General features: G+C 48.7%; 1 protein-coding gene across 12 annotated transcripts in view; it reads right to left on the minus strand.

The window, feature by feature from the left end:
* MBNL1 (muscleblind like splicing regulator 1) overlaps positions 1-19709 on the minus strand; it is a 110163-nt gene that overhangs the window by 36898 nt on the left and 53556 nt on the right. The window lies entirely within an intron of this gene.

A 19709-nucleotide genomic window follows, 5' to 3' on the forward strand; every position in this document is an offset into this window, starting at 1 on the left:
TAGAAATACATTGGAAATTCTTGCTCTCTGAAAATAATTCCCTTCCAGAAAACACCCTGATTGCATGTTTAATAATGAAAAGGTGTTCTTGGGATTCGCTTCTGAGATTGCAAACTCCTTCATCTGCTGCAGTTACGGCTTAGGCAATATGGGTACTAACAACTTTTACTTTTTCCTTGAGGGAATATTTAATGGAAATATCAGCAGAAGTCAATAACTAATTAACAAGAAGATAATTTGAGCTTAGCGTGCTGCAGAGCCCTCTGTGCAACTGCTCCGTCGCCCAGCAGAGAAGCGTGACCCACCGGCAGCGCCAAGGCACGTAGCGCGGTGCTGCCACAGCCCCGATGCTCACCCACAGCCCTGGCACAGCCACGGCTTTGGGCAAAATCCTCCGTGCCCTGCAAACAGTCTTTCAAAGGCCAGATGCGAGCCTTCCCCTCACCCACTGCAGCAGCAGAGATCACGGCAGCAACCTCACTGCTGACACCGGCTGGGTTTACAAATTAACGGCACCCAAGTTGCCTTTGTCCAACCATGCAATCTGCAAAGAAGACCTCAGGGTGGCATCGGGTCCAGCTTCTGCACCAGTGACCCTGGCATCTCCGGCATGCAGCTGCGGGTTTCTGCCTCCACTCCGGTATGGTGTGTGAGAACCCCCAATCTCATGCACAGTCAGGCCAAAGTGCACACGCTTTGTGCAAGTATCTGCACCAAGGTCTGAAAAGCAGGTCCCTGACGTTGAGCAGTTGCTATTAGGCTTTCAAAGCTGTTTTAAGAACTTGCAGACATCCATGGCTTTCAGTACCCACATAAACTTTAAACCAATTCAAATTCAAAACAATTACTTTCCAATACCTGTCTTTAGAAACACTGTCTAATCTGTCATGCAAAGGAAGAACAGCAAAATCATCACCCTGGTGGACTTGGCTCCAGCCTACAACTTTCTTGGAAAGCACAGCCTGGTGATGCAATAAATAAGGTCTAATTAGCAAACTGCTCTCGCAAGGTCATTACTCCCCCCGGCACAACCCGTCAGGACCCCACCTGCATGAGGGACCTGCGGGATCCCAGAGCAGCCCCCGCACAGGGGCATTGCCAAAGCCGGGACGCCCTGTCCTCAGAAACCCTGCGAGCAGGCAATGGGAGGTTTTCCACACCGAATCCTGGCAGGGTACAGGAAGGCAGGGAGCACCCAGACCACCCTGCCGTGGCCTGGCACCTGCGGTGCCATCACCCAATGCGATGCCCAACATGAACCCTCCTCTCCCAGAAGGAGCCCCAGGGAACCCACCGCATCCACCTCCAGTACCCCCCTGAATCTCAGGCTGAGGTTCCCAAAGCAGGGCTTTCCCTGCGTTTGGTTATTTCCACAGGGACGCTATTTGCAGTAACATAATGTGTAACTGTCGTCAGTGTTCCCTCTAGCATCCAGACAGGTTCTGGACTGTGACAGGGTGCGTGCAGCCATGGGGGGACACCGCTCGGCACAGTGCGGTTGCAACCAAACCTGCATGACAGGGGAGAGCGGCAGAGAGGTGAAGTGGTGTTTGCATTTCTATTTGTAATGTTACCAGTGATTAGACAGACTGATAGTGCTGGGATGCCTGCAGTTTTGGAGAAGGGGCATCCTTTGCAGGAGAGTTGATTTGGGAGGATTAGCAAACATCAGATTGGGCACAGCCAAAGTAGAAATACAAAGAATTTTGAAGGGACAGAGACTAAATAAAGATCACAGTTAATACCATCATTTTGGTAAACAGTGGAGAGTGCATACTGAGCACCGTGATCCTGCCATCGTTCCTTAAGGTTATCCTTCTGCGGCAATATAAAACCAGAAAAAACAAAGAGACTCAGCAAGCTGGTGTGTGCCATTCACTCTGCACGTCCCCTGTATGGCACTGACCCCTTACTTCAACCAGAGCAAGTTGCCTTACTCCACGGCGTACGGAGTTTTTCCTCTATGCTGCTGGAGTTAGGTAACACTGACCACCCTCCACGTATCTGAAGTAAACACATCTGCACCGACAAGTTTCATAAATGCAGTTAGTCTGGGAAAGTCTTAAAACTAAGCTGCGCCAGCCTGCTGGGTCTGTTTATTTATGCTATTTTTATACCACTGCGGTAGCACAACCCCAGTTACCAAGCACTTGCTACACCACTCTGCGCATGTTTATACAAGGACTACCGCTCACAAAAGCGAATGGGAAAGCTTCTTGTTTTTCATCAATCCACCAACACCATACCATCAAAATATCACCACAGAAGTGCAGGGGCAGAGGAGAACCAAGAGAACCAAGGTGCCACTTGCTGCCTGTGGAGACATTACTGGCACGAACCCTGGCTCTTCCCTCAGCGTCCCTGGAATAAACCCCTTGCTCTTTCCCCGAGGTCCCGGCGCTGGCCCCATCGCTGCAGGCAGAGCCGCAACGTCCCACTGGCGCGGCACGAGGAGGAGCGTGGATCCCTGTGCGGCACGGCGGGGACACCACCGGCTGCGGATGCTGGGCGGCTTGCTCGCCCCGACCGCGGGCCGGCCGCTCGCTTCTGAGCCGAGACAATCACTTGCATCCCCGCAGTGCTGCCCCGCTGGGAGAGCAGCCGCCTCCCCTCGCCCCCTTAGCTAACAAAATTTTTAAAAAAGGGGACTGTCACCTACAAACACAGCGGAACTACAGCCTTTCAATTGAAATTTTCAGCATACATTGCTGCTCAGGATGTCCTGAAGCCAAATTAATTCTCCAATTAAAAACTGTTGCTTAGCAACAGGGTTTGAGATGCAGGAGAGAGAAGCGAGGTGCCCATGACAGCTGGCTGCGGGCAGGCAGGATGGGTGCAAGGAGCCGCCTCTGCCCCGGGGTGCATGGCCTGCAGCCGGTGCCGGACCCCCGCCTTGATGGAGGTGTTCGTGGGGCACCTTGTGTGCAACAGGTAAAAACAACCCTCCAGTGCCGCAGGGAAACACTAACTGCGGCCCAAACTCTGCTCTTGCTTATTCCAAAATAAAACTGAAACGAAAGGAACACCAGCCCTGTGGAGTTGCTCTGGGTTTTGAGCAAACCTTTTTTCCTCAGGTGGTTTGTGAAATTATGGTTAAATATGTGAACCTGCATGCAGCATTGCTGCTGTCGTTGCTACCATTAAATCAATGAGACAACCTCCACACCACAGGATGCAACGAACCTGGCTTTTAAACATAAAAGTGTCGACCAGAAGCAGGCTGTAATCTCTGCTGACGGCCTTTGGCCGCTACCACGGCCTTTAACCACCTGCAACGTTACGACAGACTCAACAAAGCATTTCTGTGCTGTTAGAGTTACGAAGTCCCGCTTTTCAAGATCAGACATATAACCCTCTAATATTTAACAGGCTACCTCCTAAAAGCAAAAGAAAAGGCTTCTTGTGGCCAGCAGACACTCCTATGAGCACTGCACATCCCAAGTGTACCGCATGAACATTTACCGTCCCATACTATTTAACAATTATTAATGACTGACATAATTAAACCGATCACTTTGGGTATTCCGAATGCACCACGATACTGAATGACAACAGCCGCAGCAGAGGATGCTCCACTGCCGTCTCCTCTTGGCCGGGGGGCTCTGCCTGTCGCTGGCACCTCCGCACCGGCACCGCTGGTCCCGCCGTGCTGCGGGTACCCAACCTACTCGCATCCGCACGAACCAGAGCTGGCAAACCAGCAGCCACGCTGAACAGTGCAGCTGTAACAGATTAAATATTTTTGATCCAAAACAAACACGCAAACACCTCCCTCTTTTAGGGAGTGTAAATTCCTTCCGACAGCAGAGAGCTCGGCGCGTTAAAATCCAAGCAGGAAGATGGCTGTTATGTAAAATCTGAATATTGCCTGTAAATGGTAAAACTATTTATACTGATGCCCACATGTTTTACAGGAAAACATTTAACTACACGTAAGCTGTGGTTTGCTTTTTAAAAATAAACTGTTTGCACGTGCTTTGTTGTAGAGTAGCTGGCCTGCCAAGCATACGTTTAGATAAACTTTTAAAATATTAAACGAAAAGAGTTACTGAATCCGTTTTACTGACTTGAGGCATACAAACTGCAGTCCCGGTGAGTCAATGGCTACACTTACGACTCTGAAGCCAGGCAGCGATCCAGAGGCAGGACTACGATCGCTGAGGCACTACACAACGTTGATGCGCAGCCTGTTTCGAGACCCACCCAACACACACCGGAGGAGCAGTCGCTGCACCTCAGCTCCTCTGCCAGCGCCTCGGCCGCTCCGCCGCATGGCCGATGGCCCCCCTGTCGCTGTGGGACCGCGGGTGCCTCTCCCCAGAGCTGGTCCGACACCATAACCTGCTGCTGCTTGACCGCCAAACCCACGGGCTGGGAGCAACGCTTGCTAACGAACCCTCAGGCAGATTGTCCACCCGTGCTGGTGAAGGCAGACCTTGTGGCACCTCCCCACCGCAGCCGGGCTCGCAGCCCGACAGCCTGCTGAGGAGACGGCGCGGGCTTGGATACTCCCAAATAATTTTCATGTGCAACCAGAATGCCTGCCGGTGGCAAATGCATGTCTTCAGAGGAAGGAGGTGAGGGCACTGGCCCCGTGAAGGCCCCTCAGCCCCCTCCAGGGCTGGGCTGTGGCACGGGCACACCGACGGCAGCACATGAGCTGGTTCTCACATCCTCTGCAAAAACAGTTTTTCCACTTAAGGTGAAAGGTGAAAATGAATTCAGCTTTTTTCCAGGGGGAAACAGCTGTGATCATTTTCTTTTGTCCAAAACTGCACACTCCAAATGCGTGGGGAGCTTGTTTTTTGCTCCCCAAGAGGCGTACAAGAGGGTATGGATATCCTTCACCCAGCCACGTCCCTGAGGTTCCTCCGGAGGCTGAGCCAGGCAAACCCGCTGCTCGCTGAACAGTAACAAGGTGTGCTTTGTCATTAGCTGCTCACACCAGTGGTGCGAGCACATAACTGTGTGACACAACCCTTAATTGGGGACCGGATTACCACGGGAGGCGTAAATCACACCTGTTAGCAACACTCCATCCCAGTGGGCAAACAGCCTTTTAAACAAGAAGTACAGTTATCCATCCTGGGATGAAAATACTTGATTTTATACTTTGCACAAACCATCCTGAGGATCTATCCTTAAAAAGAAATATTCTGTTGTTCCAAAGCTCACTAAAATCCAGGCAGTTGGCCTGGCCACCAGTGCCCCTGATCCATGTGCAGGCCCTGGCAGGGCTGGCCCTTGGCACACACTGCTCTCAACTTCAAACCGGCGACTTTCCTGACAGCGGAGGGACGGGGGGACTCAGGGCTCCAGCCTGAAGTCTGATTCAGTGTGTCAAAACCAGATCTGCCCGCAGCCTCGGTGGTTCGCACCTCCTGCACCACGGTGATTTCACTCCGAGGGGATAAAGAGGGACGTTGCTGCATTTTGTTGGTTTTGGAGCCATTCAAACAGTGCATTCCTTTGCTGGTTCCTCCGCAGCACTGGCACACCGGAGGAAAGCCTACCAGCTCCAGAGCACCAGCAGAAGAGCAAATGCTGAGACAAGATAATCAATGCTTTGTGCCCAAGTAAAAAAGATGAAAAGCATCTGTGTATTTCTGTTTTTATAAGCAGTTTCCATGCAAAAAATGAAAATACACCACAGCACGGCGAAACCCAGCAGGTTCTTCTTTCCTCATACAATAACCACATTCCTGGCACCATCGTGGTCGGGCTAGCCCATGAGCAAGCATGCCAGTGCAGCTGCCTACAACAAACACATGGAAAATTGGGAGAGACAAACACCCCCCCGTGAAATACACAGTTTGTCCTGGAGTACAGCAAGTGGCCCGGCAACATGCGGAGTGTCAGAGAACTGCAGGCGCAGAGGCCGACAGTGATGGATGCGGCACTTTATGCCTCTCCCCTCATTAGCAGCTCAAGCTGCCCTTCAGACCTCATCTGTTTCCCCAATTATCACCGCCATGCTTTGATCTGCCCTACCACACTTCGCTGGTCTGGAAAACCGTCCCTAAATGTCCTGCTGAGTGACAGCCCAATTTCACCTCCCCACCAGTCCCACCTCCTGCTTCCAGCGGCTGCAGAAGGGAGCAGGCTGCCACTGGCCCCACCTTTATAATACTAGCCTCAAAATAATTGAGGAAAACTTCTAAGTAAGGTAGAATCCAACCTACAAACCAAGTACAGGGCCATGGTGGTCGAGGTAAGCCCCTCCTGCAGCTGCCGGGTGTGAGTGCCTCGGTCTGATGGCAGCCTGGGGATGGCACGGCGCTGAGCCGGTACAGCCCGCTGAGACCGGCAGCCAGACACCCGCAGCAGAGTCCCTGCTGGCAGAGAGAAAGCAGCAGAAAACATGATAGGGGTTGATTAAACAGCAGCAGACAAGAATAAATATTGACAACAACTGCTGAATTTCTATTAAACAAGGATTTCACATAAACATGCACCGGCCAGTCACAGCTGAATATCCCCGTTATAAAACACCGAAGCCGAGGAGCATGGCACTGAGCGTTCACCGCATGGCCACGGCACCAAGTGACACCAGGAGAGGGGCCATGCCCCAGGCTGCACGCATGCACGCCGAGAGGAGCTTAGAGCGCGCAGCCAGCCAGCAGCCCCGGCCCGGTACGGCTCCGCACTGCCCCACGTCACCAAGCACAGATTTCTGTCAGCACTGACATTAATAAAATTCTCGTGGAGAACACATTTTTAATGAATAGCAACAATAAAATAAATCATCTGAATAACTTTCCAGAACCTTCAATTCAGCTTGAATTTGTCTCCCCGTAAGGCTTTCTGCTGGACTGCAATAGCTGCCAAGTGTTAGCAAAGAAAGCAGAAAGTATTTTTAACAACAACAAAAAAACGCCCTGGGTTTCATTAGGTAGCTGAAACACGCATTTATTCAGCCCTCAGGGAGTGGATTTGTAGTGGGGAGCATGACAACATCACGAGAGCAAAGGGACCTCACAGCCAGCGGTGACACCAGCGCAGCGACGGCATCCACACCGTGCCATCGGCGCCAACGCTTTTCCTTGCTTGTGTTTCAACCAGTCTCCTCTGCAAAGCCCCAAACCAGCCAACTCACAGTGTCAACAAGACTCAGTATAATTTTGCTTTCACTGGTCTTTACCTTCCTCCATTCACCAGTGGGCTTTGGTGTTAAAGTCCCCGCAGAGCAGGAGTTTTCCTGGCAGCTCTGGGCCAGCTCCTGAGCACCCCAGATATCACCCCATCCCCACCTGGTTCTGGACAGTGCCTCAGCCAATCTGGTGCAAGTAAGTGCAGCTATTTCATTTCTGACTATAAACTTATTTATTAAACTTATTAAAGGTCCTGTAAAAGAAAGCAAGTGAATAATTTCTGCTTTTAAAGCACTGTAAATGTTTAGCAGATACATTGAGTATATTTGGTTAAGTCCTGCTTCCAGGAATAACAATCAAAGCTCTGCCATGCTCTGGAAAAGAGTTTAGCATTGGTTCAGAGCTGTTTCAAGCTTGGTTTAAGACTGCTATTTCTCTAAGACCTTAGCCCGGGGCTGTCCTGCCTCCCCCTGCATCCCCTCCATCCTCCCAAGGGTTCACCCTCCGGTGCAGGCACCTGGCTCTGCAGGAGCCTCTGCAGCCAAAGCAGAGACTGTCTCCTTCCAGCTTCACACTTCATCACGTCTGCTGGTCCAGAGAACAACTTTAATCCATCTCTGATAAGCCCAGCTGTAATGTATATGCTGTGCTGCAGCTATTGCAATGCATTATTGTGATTCATTCAGCTAAATTAAGTCATCAGTGGCTGAGCAGAATTATTTCCAAGTACCTTTCACTGATTTATTTCTTTATCATGTATTTCTTTCTATGATTTTATGGCTGCTATTGCAGAAAGGAGGAAAAAAATAACAGTAAGAGGCCTTTTTCAGTTATTCCTGGTCACTTTGGGAGCTCTTTGCCAAAATCTGCACTACCAGAATAGGTACAAAACAAGTATTTCCCAACTCAGCCTCACAGACAGAGACAGGACCTAACAGGAGCCAGCGGCCGCCACTGCAGCAGTGCCAGTGCTGCCAGGGGGCTAGGGATGCAGCCGGGTGCCCCGCTGGCGGCAGCCCCCATGTCCCTGCTCCGGCTGCACCCCGCTGCTTCGCTGCCCCGATGGCACCAGCGATCCCTGCCTCCTGCAGGCACCTACTGTCCCTTTACAAAAGGAGAAATCTGACTCATTTGAATTTGCTAAGACACTTTGTCTCACTTTTTTGGCATGGTGTGATCTTGGTTATAATAATTAAATTGATTCGTCTACAAGTTTATACTCTTTAATTATCTTTGTGCATCTTTTCGTATCCAGTGTAGCAATAAAACACACCGAAGTGACCACTTAATGACGTCTTTTGTGTGTGTATCTTGTAGAGAAAAGTCTCAAACCCTCTAATTTATCACTTTGGCTTACACTTCTAATGGCACTTGTACGGGAAGAAACACAGAGGAGCCGTCGTATTGCCATGAAGTTCAACCGGCTTAAAAAAAAATAGAAAGAAAAAAGAAAACAGAGCAAGCAGACTCCCAGCATGAAACCAGAAGGAAAGAAAACAGCACAGTGGCGAAACCCGCCTCGCTGTTTCTGCAGTCTGCCGGGAGCTGCCCCAGGCTTTGCTGGGAGAGCTCAGCACTCCTGCCAGCCCACACACGGGGACCGAGGCCGTGGACACGCTCGAGACTCACCCTCGCCTCTCCCCCAGCCAGCAGCATGGGATGGACGCACCTTCTGCTCCGGCACGGCCAAGCCCTCACCCCGTCATCACCGGCAATTCAAACCCCACAACCCCGAGCAGGAGCAGACAAGGAGAAACAAGGGGAAGTGCAGAATGATCCCCAGCTCCAGGAACAGCGGCATGGGGACGGGGATGGGGACGGGGATGCGGATGGGGACGTTTGCGCCTGCACCACTTTGCTTTGCACCCTCCTCCTCCTGCGCAGCACCCGCAGTGGCATCACCAAAGCGTCTGTCCAGCTCAAGTCAGTCTGTAACCTGGGGGTAAGGTGGCTGCTGGAGACTATCAAACCACCCCGAATCTTTGCTTCGTAACAGCCATTGGCAAATGCATCAATAGCTTACAGAAGTATAAATGTTTCTAATCCTTTCATACAATTTGGGATTGATATTCATATTATTACAAATATTTGTACATCCACGTGTCTGTATAGACACATTGTATGTATCAATTTATCAATATTTATATTGACATTTACACCATCGCCATGCCCAAGTCACACAAACTGCAGACTGAGATAGAGGAACACTGGATTTCTTCCCAACTAACCCTCCACCTGCCCCCCAACCAGTGCTGTACTGCAGGACAAGAGGGAATTGCATTTTTCTGGGCCTATACAGGAAATCCAAATGCCCCCTCCAAGAGTCGGTTATCTCCCAGTGGTTGCAAGTGGATAATGACAGTATTAGAAACCACAAGGACTTCAGAAACTGTTCTCTCTAAACTCCTAAAGCCATAAAATCCTGTTAGAGCAATCTCTAGTAATCCGTACGATCCTTACTCAAGCATATAATAACTAACATTTTAAGAGTAAAATGAATGACTTTATGTCGAGATCAAGTAAAACACACGCAAGATTTAATCTATTTATCGTTATAGCTTCACACAGTGCCAACCAGCAAGCGGCTGTGAACAAAGCAGTGCTGTACAAAGCCTCGCCAGCTGCAGGTACTGAGGATTACTTTTATCAACATTTCTGTTCACAGTGTGTAATCTCCCTGTAAATGAGTCGGTCTGAAAATCAGTCCCTTTGCCGTCCAGCCTCTGCGCTTAGCATCTCAGTAGCTCCAAGTCAATGATTAAAATAAGCAGTAAGCTGAAGAGCCATCAGGTTCCACTGCAACTGTTTAATGGATGCACTGCAGCATAATTAATATTTAATAAAATTTTCAGACTTCCAATTTGTTTTGGTGTGGTATGACAGAAAATAGGCAAGTTGTCAAATGCTGCATCCAAACTCGGGGAACAAACAAAAAGGGCACGGCCCTTGGTCAGCAGAGCTGCTGAAACAGGTCAATGTTATTTATGGCAAATCTAAAAAGGGAATACCACAAGAAGGATGACACCAGGTATGACACCAGGTACATTATCATATACTTTTTACATAGTTGATGTATTTTGAAATTGTTTAGAAACCCGCCCCAGCTGTCTGCAGGGGTGTTCCCACCATGTCAGCCCTGGCTCCATCGCTGCTGCCTGGGGCATTTGCTCTGCCCTGCCTCCGGCGCCTGCCCACACGCTCTTTACTGTCCTGTTGACTACAGCATAGTCGTTGTCTTAGATACCAAACGTAACTTTTAAGGCAGATATATCCACATGTAAAATACAAAAAAAACCAAACCCAGATGTAACTATTTTCATTTGGTTTTGCAGCGCACTGGCATTTTAAGTCTCTTCTACCTGGTGAAAAGGGGAGGTGGTTGGCATGGTGATCTAAATTGGATAATTAGTGTCCTCACCCAAGTGTAAATATGCAGGAGAATTCTCCATTATAGGTGCTATATTTAAACCTGAATTGCTATAGTTTAAAAATAAAATCTTGCTTTTGTGATTTCAAGAGAGAGAAATTGCCATCACCTGTTGCTTACATCTGCAAACAGAGAGTAAGTTGAGGCCAAACACAGCTCGCTTGCCAGCCGTGCCTCTGTGGCAGGAGCGATGCCAGCCTGACGCTCAATTTATAAAGCTCTTCCCTAAATTGCACAGGCACGACACAAAGCACTACTACAGCATCTTTGTAATAAATTTGACCTGGAACATACAGAACAGGCAAAGCAAACAAGCGGCACGAGAGTGGGCAAGGCACCACCGCTGCGCCGATCCTTCTGCCCAGAGCCCGGGGACCGAGCCCCACGGGGGGCACCTGCTGCAGGAGGGACCCCCAGCCCCGGCGCTCCCGAAGGCTGCCGTTTAGCTCCCACTGACACCAGTGGCCGCAGCGCATCCCCAGCCTGGCATCCCCCCACCCGCCCTGCTCATACAGGGCACCCGGCCCTTCCGACACGCCGACGGGACCAGCATCCCTCCCAGCCTGCAGCTGGATGCGGCCAGAGGGTGAAGGGCCAAGATGTGCGCAGGGGTCTGGGGTAAGCTCCAGAAAAAGGACCAGGAGGGAGAGGGGAAGGTCTCTCCTCTTCATACTACATCGTTTGCTTTAGAAGGGGAAGCACACTTTCCTCTCCTTTAGGCTCTGACAAGGCTTTATAGCGATCGTACACCATTGCATTGCAATTACGGTGTCTGAGACGTGAGCAACGCTAACAGACTACAGCTGCAAACTGCCACGCTTCTTTCTAAACAGAAGTGATTTCATAGCCAATTCACAATATACCCACTGCAAAACCAAAAATATCCTTTAAAAAAGATATAAAATATTTTCAGAAAATTTAACTCTAATTATACACGTGATTAATTTCCCTGTTTAAGCTCTGCATCTCATTTCCAGCACGCTGCTCCAACAGCTTTCCACAACACTGTAGCTGCACTCACAGCTGTGCCTGCCTGCACTTCCACCGCTTCTGCAAAGTGCCCGTTTTGTTTTTTTTAATAATAGTAATCCAAAGGCAGTCCTTTACATAACGGGGGGGGAGCAGCAGAAGCCAGTGAATCCTCAGCAATACAGCTGCATCTGGACCTGCCCACATTACACCTCACCACCACTGCCGAAACGTATCCCTGTTTTTCAAGACACAAAAGTGGGAGAGCACTGCAGACCTGTGGGACGAATTTAAAAACAAAGATAAAACCAAGAGCTGGTAACAGGCTGCTGCAACACTCAGACAAGACGCAATGTGGAGGTGCATTCAGAAAATGACAGCCTGAATGCAGGTGTTCAGGGTATAACCATGAAGACACTGCAAAGGGATCCAGTCCCAGACAGTCAAACAGTGACAAAAAGGACGTTCCCCAGCCTCACCCTCCTGTATTGAAATAATCTCACCAGTTTTGTTTGGATGCCTGAAATCTTCACTGCTATAAACCTCTTCTGTTACATCCTACAACCATCAGACTTATTCTGAAAGCTCATTCTGTATTTACTCCTTCAAGAGAAGTGATTCCTACAAACTTTCATGCAGTATTACCCGCTACGATGCATGTTAGTTTTGCTAGTCTATTTTTGCAGTGGTGGTGTTTAATCTCTCCTGAAATCTACTCATGCTGGGTCCCTCGCAGGGTTAGGTTTTAAGCAAATCAGCATATTGTATTATGCAGGTCGTGAAACTTGGGAGGTCTCTCATCTGCCTCCAGCCTAATTAATAACTTGGCTGTTGCGGGATGAAGCCCCAGGTGAAACAAGGACGCAGACTGCAATGCTCTGCCGTGCCGGGCGAGACGTCAGTGGCCGCGCAGCCTGCCAACGCCACGCAGCCTCTGCTCACATTTATAGTTAAGGTCATTGCTGAGTAACAAAAAAATTAACGTCATATCAATAAATTGTTCTCTACTTTCCAACAGTACACCGACAGCCCTCCTTTAGCAATCTGAAGGTCAATTGCTGTCATTATTTTTTGTCTGGATTTTTATTGAAGAGAGGTTGATTTAAAAGCATTGGTGAAAACTGCAGCCCCACACCACCGACGCTGGAAATCACTGCTGGAATCGTAACCTGAAAATGTCAACACATTGACATGTTTGGGGTTTTTATTGATGGGGTTTACATAACATTTACACATTTACCTACTTTCTTGCCTTGCAAATGGAGGTTTTAGACCTTGCTATCCCTTTTGTAGTGTTTTTCCTTGTTCTTAACAAATACAGTATCTCGACACATTATTTTAAGTACAATTGGAACGAATTTGTCAGGTAAATAGCTTATGGATTGAAAAATAATGACTTTGGATTGACTGAAACTATTTCTAAATTTTACTAAAAATAGCCTAACAACATCTGTGGGAAAAATAACTGGTAAAATACTATTTTATTCAAGTAAAGTTAAATGATGAATTCTGATTGAAATGTGGAAAATTATCAAACTTCATTTCAAAATAGCATTTGACACTGCAATTTAACTGAGCAAAAGTCAAACAAAGCTTTCTGAGTTTCTATTTTGTGTGGCCACAGCATCTGAACAGAGAACCCCACTATTTGCTTTCTGATGGTGAGACCCCCCAGCAGCATTTCCAGTGCCCCAGGTACAGCGGACGGTGCTGCTGCTCTCCCACCCACCCACCCCACCCCACGGGTCCCGTGCCTGCGCTGGGCATCTCGGCACACTGGCGGCCGCCGTCAGCCACGCTCCACGCACCCTGCCCCGTTCGGGTGTCCGTGCCGTGCCGTCCTGTGCTTTTGATTGCTTCTTCTGGCAAAGCCTCTCTCTCAACCAGATTCTTTCCCCAAGCAAATCCAAACAGAAGATGTACCTGTTCAGGTCCGCTTCTGCAGCAGAACTACCCTACCGCAGCACAGGCTGTCTTGTCGCTGCATACCCTCCACTTCAAACTTGCGAAGTCAGAGGTGAACGGATCTGCCAAAGGGTTAATTAGAAGCTGGAAGTACCAGAACTGTGCTTCTTACCCCAAAACAGAGCCAGCTCACAGAGGACCTGCTCTAACACCTCTTTTGTGACAGGAAAGACCCCACTGACTTGGGATTAATCAAAGGAGCACTGGGCAAGGTCAGCTCCCCTCCAGGGATGCTACCAGCCCCAAACGTTAACCAAAATCACTGGAAGCTGCAGGCTTTCAGTACCCTGCAGGAGATACTCAATATTTGGCAAGACTTACCGGTACGGTCTCCCTCCTTTGGAAGGGACTATGCTGGCTGTGGGCTAATTTCAGCCGAATTTGATACGGGAAAGCTGTGTTGAAAGATTACCTTATGTTTCAGTCAAATTCTGAAAATTTGTACTCCAAATTTTAAACACCTAAATGGTCATTTCCACCACTAAAAGGCAGATGCGGTCTCAGCTGGGAGGACCAGCGGTTCTCCTGTGAGCAGGCAAACTTGCACAGAGAACAAAGGAGATGCCTGAGCACGCACCAACAGCAAGAGCTAAATGATGCCTCTTGCCTGTTGATACAATCGGTTTAGGGGGAGAGGACCGGTTTCTGGGGAAAATACAGAATGTGAAATTTGCCAGGACTTGAGGTACTCCTTACAAATACGAAAATTATTTTCAGATAAAACATCTCCCTGAAGCCAAGGTCAAGCAGTCAAATGGGAACTGTTCTGTGAATCAATACCAAAGCCCAGGGAAATTATTTCAAATGCATCCACCAACCTCTGCTCTGAGACGCCACTTTGGTTTGAATATGAAAAGCAGAAAGTGAATCTTCACCAAGCGAACACCAAGCCTGGGGGTCTAACAAATCTTTACACGAGTAACAAAGAACGGGTTAGTGGCACTATGGGAAGCAACTGCTATTTTTACATGGAAAAGTGAATAGCTACTTTCTCAGCACTAAAATCTTTTTTCCAAAAGTTTGCAAAGGATAACAATTTTGAATTACCAGTGTGAGAAATTACCTTCAATCTCTTTCAGTAATGTCACACTGAAATCTCTGCTGAGCAACACGCTCTGCTTCTCTGTGCAGTTCTGTAAGAGCTGGCTGGCATTTTTAGTCAAACCAGAGAAAACAAACCCAGCACATTTCGCTTGCTAGGAAAACCCACTAAACTGCACAGCACAGCCATCCATTGCAAATTGCTGAAAGGAGGCACGAAGTGACCTGATTTTCAGGAATGCAAACAGCTCTCTGGTCCCTAACCCCCCCCCACACGGGACATTTTACAATACAGTAAACTTTCTTAGATGGAAACATATTGCTTCAACAACATCCAAACCTTTCTACTTAATTACTGCACACACCCAGTACTGCCAAAATAAACGAAGAGCAGTAGCCATGGAGGGGAAGGGAGCGAGATGTCAAGGGACAGTGACGGAGATTCTCTCAGGCATTACAGCAAATAATAGCATTTTTACAGCTGCAGGGACACCTATGCAGGTGCCGCTCGGGCAGAGGTGTGTGACCGCAGAGGACAGGCAGCTGACACCAAGTTCTGCCTTTGGCAACACCGAAAACTTAAAACTTCTGGCCCTTTTCGTACGGTTTGCTTATACAGTAATTGAATTAAGGCCATTCAGCTTACTCATTTAAAAAAAAAAAAAAAAAAAAGAGAGAGAGAGACTGAAGTAACACACACACAGCCACACGAGAAAGGCCTATGCGGGAGGCATGGTTCACATTTACCCCTAACTGCACTGGATTTCAAAACCAGTTTAGTCTGATGTCACCACACCACAAAACTTTAAGCCCTGAGATGTGATGTCTTCAGGGCTTCAGCTCTGAGGTACGTGAGGATGCCGGGGCTGATGGACTGCTAACATCCATCACAGCGGGCAAAAACTGGACATTGCGACCCTTAGAGTAATGCCGTGAGGTCCTATGTGCAAAGCCGAGCTGACCCGCTGCACCAGTCAGGGGGTGACTCACACTTTAAGAGCCTTTGGTCAAGGTTGCCACCACCACGGTAGGCACATGGAGAACGAACCGAGCGCTGCCCAGCCTTGCAAACCCCAGCGGTGCCAGCCTGGCTCGCTGCTCCCTGGGGCCAGGCGATGCTGAGACGCTGCTGTGCCACACCGCTCGGGACCTGCTGGTGGCTGCTGCTCAGGGCATCCTCTGCCGCGGGAGGAAGGATGCGCCTTTCGTCCGTGCCCGGCTGCCAAAGGTCCAGCTAACCCCAGCGCCAGGCACGAGAGAGTCCAGCAAGTCAGCACAGGGCAATGAAATGGCACAACGGAGACTGACCTTATGGGGTTGTGTAAAAAGAGACACAAAAGAGAAAAGAAAAACTTCACAGTACATAGAAAGGGAAAAACACTTAAAGCTTCCAGTAATAAGAAACGTCAGGCCAGAGGACGTCCCTCTTCTAGCCAGCATCATTGCTGCGACCAAAAGGACAAAACCACAAATGTACTTCAGTAAAGCAGAAAATACTTTCCCTGTCCAACAAGACTTTAGAAACTAATAAAAGCTGAAGAATTTCTGATCTGAAAAAAACCAAAAAATAATCAGGAAATCTTTAACAATTTTTAAGAAAAAATTCTACCTGTTTTCCACAACAGGGAACTCAGTGAAGCCAATGGCTTCAGCTTTTGACAAGACAGTGATTTCCAGCAAAATGCATCTTTAAAAAACCACCAACAACCCCCCTGCAGTCAACTTGGTCTTCCTAAGACCGATGACATTTAAAAATAAGCGTTGTGAGCAGCGGCTCACAGCCAGGCTGATGCACACGTGCCAGCCGAGCCCTGAGACAGGCACATGTTCCTGCACTGCAACAGCCCCCACGGCACACGGTCCCGCCACCACCTCTGGAGGACACCGGGCATCACCACCGCCCCACCGCCCGGTGGGCACGGATTGCCGGAGCCCACAGAAATATACCTGCAGTAGCAGGTACACATACCATGACAAAACAGGTATTTAATTTAACTGTATCCCTGGGATGGGAACAAGAAGAATCCAGAGCGAACAGTTGGTCTGCATATCCAACCAAGCCAAGAAGTGTCAGCATCTCATTATTATTTATTGCACTGATGGAGCTGGAGCTGTCAGAAGCTGCTGTAAGCAAAAGTACAGTAAACAAAGCAGTAATTAATGTGCAATCATGCACCAGCACAGGACAAGGCCAGCTGTCCAAGGGTCAGCGTGAAATACAGCTCCTCACCATGTCTCACCACGCTGTCCATGCTGCAATTAGACAACTACAAAGCTTCCTGTAGCTTGACATTACTACACCTAACAAGTTATCAGTGGCAATGAAATTTTGCAAGACTTAATCAGTAGTTCAACAGGAATTAACAAACCCAGCAGCATGCACCTATGAGCAAGGACAACACATGGACCTCAAGCCTAAGAGCATCCACAGATCAGCAAGAGCTCCTGCAACCTCGTGTGCCACCACGCACAGGGCACTGCCACGTCCCACACCTTTCTCCTGATTTCTGTCGGCTGGCAATTAAATACCCCTGTCCCCTTGAAATTTTTCTTTCAAAGCTTAATTCTGTCTTTTTTGAAGTGAAAATCAAAGAACAATCATTAAAAGATAAAGATTAGGCTGACAGAAAACTAGACTTGCGTTTTTCCTTAAATGTGCAAGACAGAAAAAACACTGCTCTTTTGTCTTTTTCCTCCCTATTGCATCACAATTATAATGTAAGTAAAACTGTTTGCTTTGGCCCTTTTTTTTGCACGTGGAGGTGCATGTAAACACGCTACCTGAACTTTAATTCCACCAAATAGTGAAATCTTTCTCCTAGCGTTAGACTGACTACTAGAAATCATAATTAGTTTTATGTAAAGGAACAGTGAACACACTTCAAAAGGAAACAGGGGAAGGGCTGGCTATCTGGCACACAACTCTTGTGGACACTTCACAGGTTAAAAATAAATAAATAAGTTACCCATCTGCCACAGGGTAAGACAGGGGATACTTTCTGTTCCTCTTCACAATTCCTTCTCGTTCTCCTTGCTGGCTACTCGGTGTGGCAGGAAAGGAGGTGTTTGAAGAGTGGAGGATTTGGTGGAAAAGAGAGATCACACATGAAATTTGTCAGGCAGCAGGTACTGAAATGCAAGGGAGATGTGGTATGTCGAGTGTTTAAGAGACCTGGAGGCCAGCTCTACGAAACGTGACAGGAATAGCTGGTGACAGAAAAAGATGCCCCCAGGACAGGTAAGCAAAGCTCCAGAGAACTGTCAAAATCAATGCCAGAACAAACAAAAAAAAAGGCAGGGAATAAAAAAGAAAATAGAAACAATTTACTTTGATAGGTAAGACAAAAGAGCATGAGGAAGAAGCACTGCAGAGAGCACACCAGCACATGGCAAGTGAATGGAAAGGAGAAGAGAGGAGTAGAGGAGGACTGAAGAAGAGGAGAACAAAAGGCTTTACAAGGTGAAGAAGAGGACGGGAAAGCCCAGAGGCTCAGGCTCTGCCCACACCACGACAGCAGCACTCGAGGGGGCTGCAGCGGGAGGGAAGGTCGCATCGCTGGTCCCGAGGCACTGAACGTGGATCGCAGGCAGAGCGCAGGCAGAAGTCTCTGTAACAGCTCACTACAGACATGGTACCATGTCTCCTGACGGTGGCTACGGCCACAGCCCAGCCAAATTCCCCATGCTGCCCCATCTTCCTTTAAACTTTCCCCAGGCCAGCACTCATGAAATCCTCTCCGCTCATTAATATCCACTTGTTCCCCCTGTTTCTTACCTTCAAGAGAGAGCAGGCGGCTTCCTCTCGCTCTGGTAAAGATCCAGAAGACACCCATAATTCATGCCGCAGTGTCTGCAATACCAGGAGCTGCAGAGAACGCCGAGTCAGCGCCGGCGGGCAGCCACGGGGCAGCAGCGGGAGCCAAGCCAGGGCAGGCGCTTCGGAGCAGCCCCCTGCCAAACGCTAGCCAAAGCACTCGCACCACCAGGTACGCATGGGCAGCTATTTATATGGTTGCAAATAAACAACGAGGACTTGCAGATGCCTTTTATAGTCAAAAAAGAGGTGTCTTCCTTCCACGCACACCTAACGGCTGCTCAAGTGGCCCTTTGGCCAAACCAGCCGCCTGCACCTGCCCATGCCGCAGACGGCTTGGCAACCAGCACGGCACCCAGCAGTGCTCTTCCCCGGCCACGGAGAGAGCACGTCCAGTGCAAATGATGTATCTGTGCAAGTAAAATAGGGACAACATTAAATCTAAAACACAGGCTCCAATACAAGCACTTAGGGCGCACTTAAAGCCTTGCCTGCTCTTGTAGGAGAAAACCTCCAGAAGCATATAGGGAAAAAGCCTACAGAAGTGAGGAGTGCTTTGTTATATGGTCATTGCTCATCACCATAAAACCCGTGGAGCCTAACTGGGAATAGGTACTGTTCCATATGATTAGTAATTGACAGAATTCAGCACATCCAAATTAAAACAATTAAAATTAATACTTTCTACAGTGGTGTAGTGCTGTCAGAAAGGAAAAAAAAGGGGGGGGAGATGCTCTCCACCGTGCAGCCGGGCCTGCTGTAGTCTGTGGGTGATGAGTGTTTTAATTCTACATAAAAGAAACTATTTTCCATTCTGTGTTATTTTTCATGCCCAATTTCTGCTGGGCACTACTCATTTTCTACCAGCTTTATCCCTATTAACTTTCAGAAAATGTTTCTCTGAAGGAAGGCAAAATTTTAAACTTGTCCGAAGAGAACGTATCACTGCAGCATCCTGCAGCAGAGCTGGAGAGCAGGCAGGGGAGGTTGCAGTCAGCTGCACCAACTTTGCAAAACAAGTTCTTTTCCTTCCATTTAACTGTGCCAGCAGCCTTTCAAATACTACTAGTTAAAGATTTAGGTATAAATTCCAGGTTTTTTTATAAATCAGCTGATTTTCAGAAAGGCCGAGTGCTTTGTATCCCTCACAGTTTGTTGAAATGCCAGTGTAATTAACGGTACCCCGGGCACAAACACCACCAGAACTGGCAGCGGCTCTGGCACAACGAGCCTGTCTTGCTGCCGGACCTCCGGACCTGGCACTCGGATGCCTGCTCCTCTGAGACACAGCCGCATCCCCTGGTAGCCAGCGGCCCCTCCTGGGGCACCGACGCCCCCCCACGTCCCACTGGCCCCCATCCCGCCTTCTGAAAAACAGGGGAAACGCCTCAAGTTGTTCCTA

The sequence above is a fragment of the Haliaeetus albicilla genome, chromosome 9, assembly GCF_947461875.1.
Source record: "Haliaeetus albicilla chromosome 9, bHalAlb1.1, whole genome shotgun sequence".
NCBI lineage: Eukaryota > Metazoa > Chordata > Aves > Accipitriformes > Accipitridae > Haliaeetus > Haliaeetus albicilla.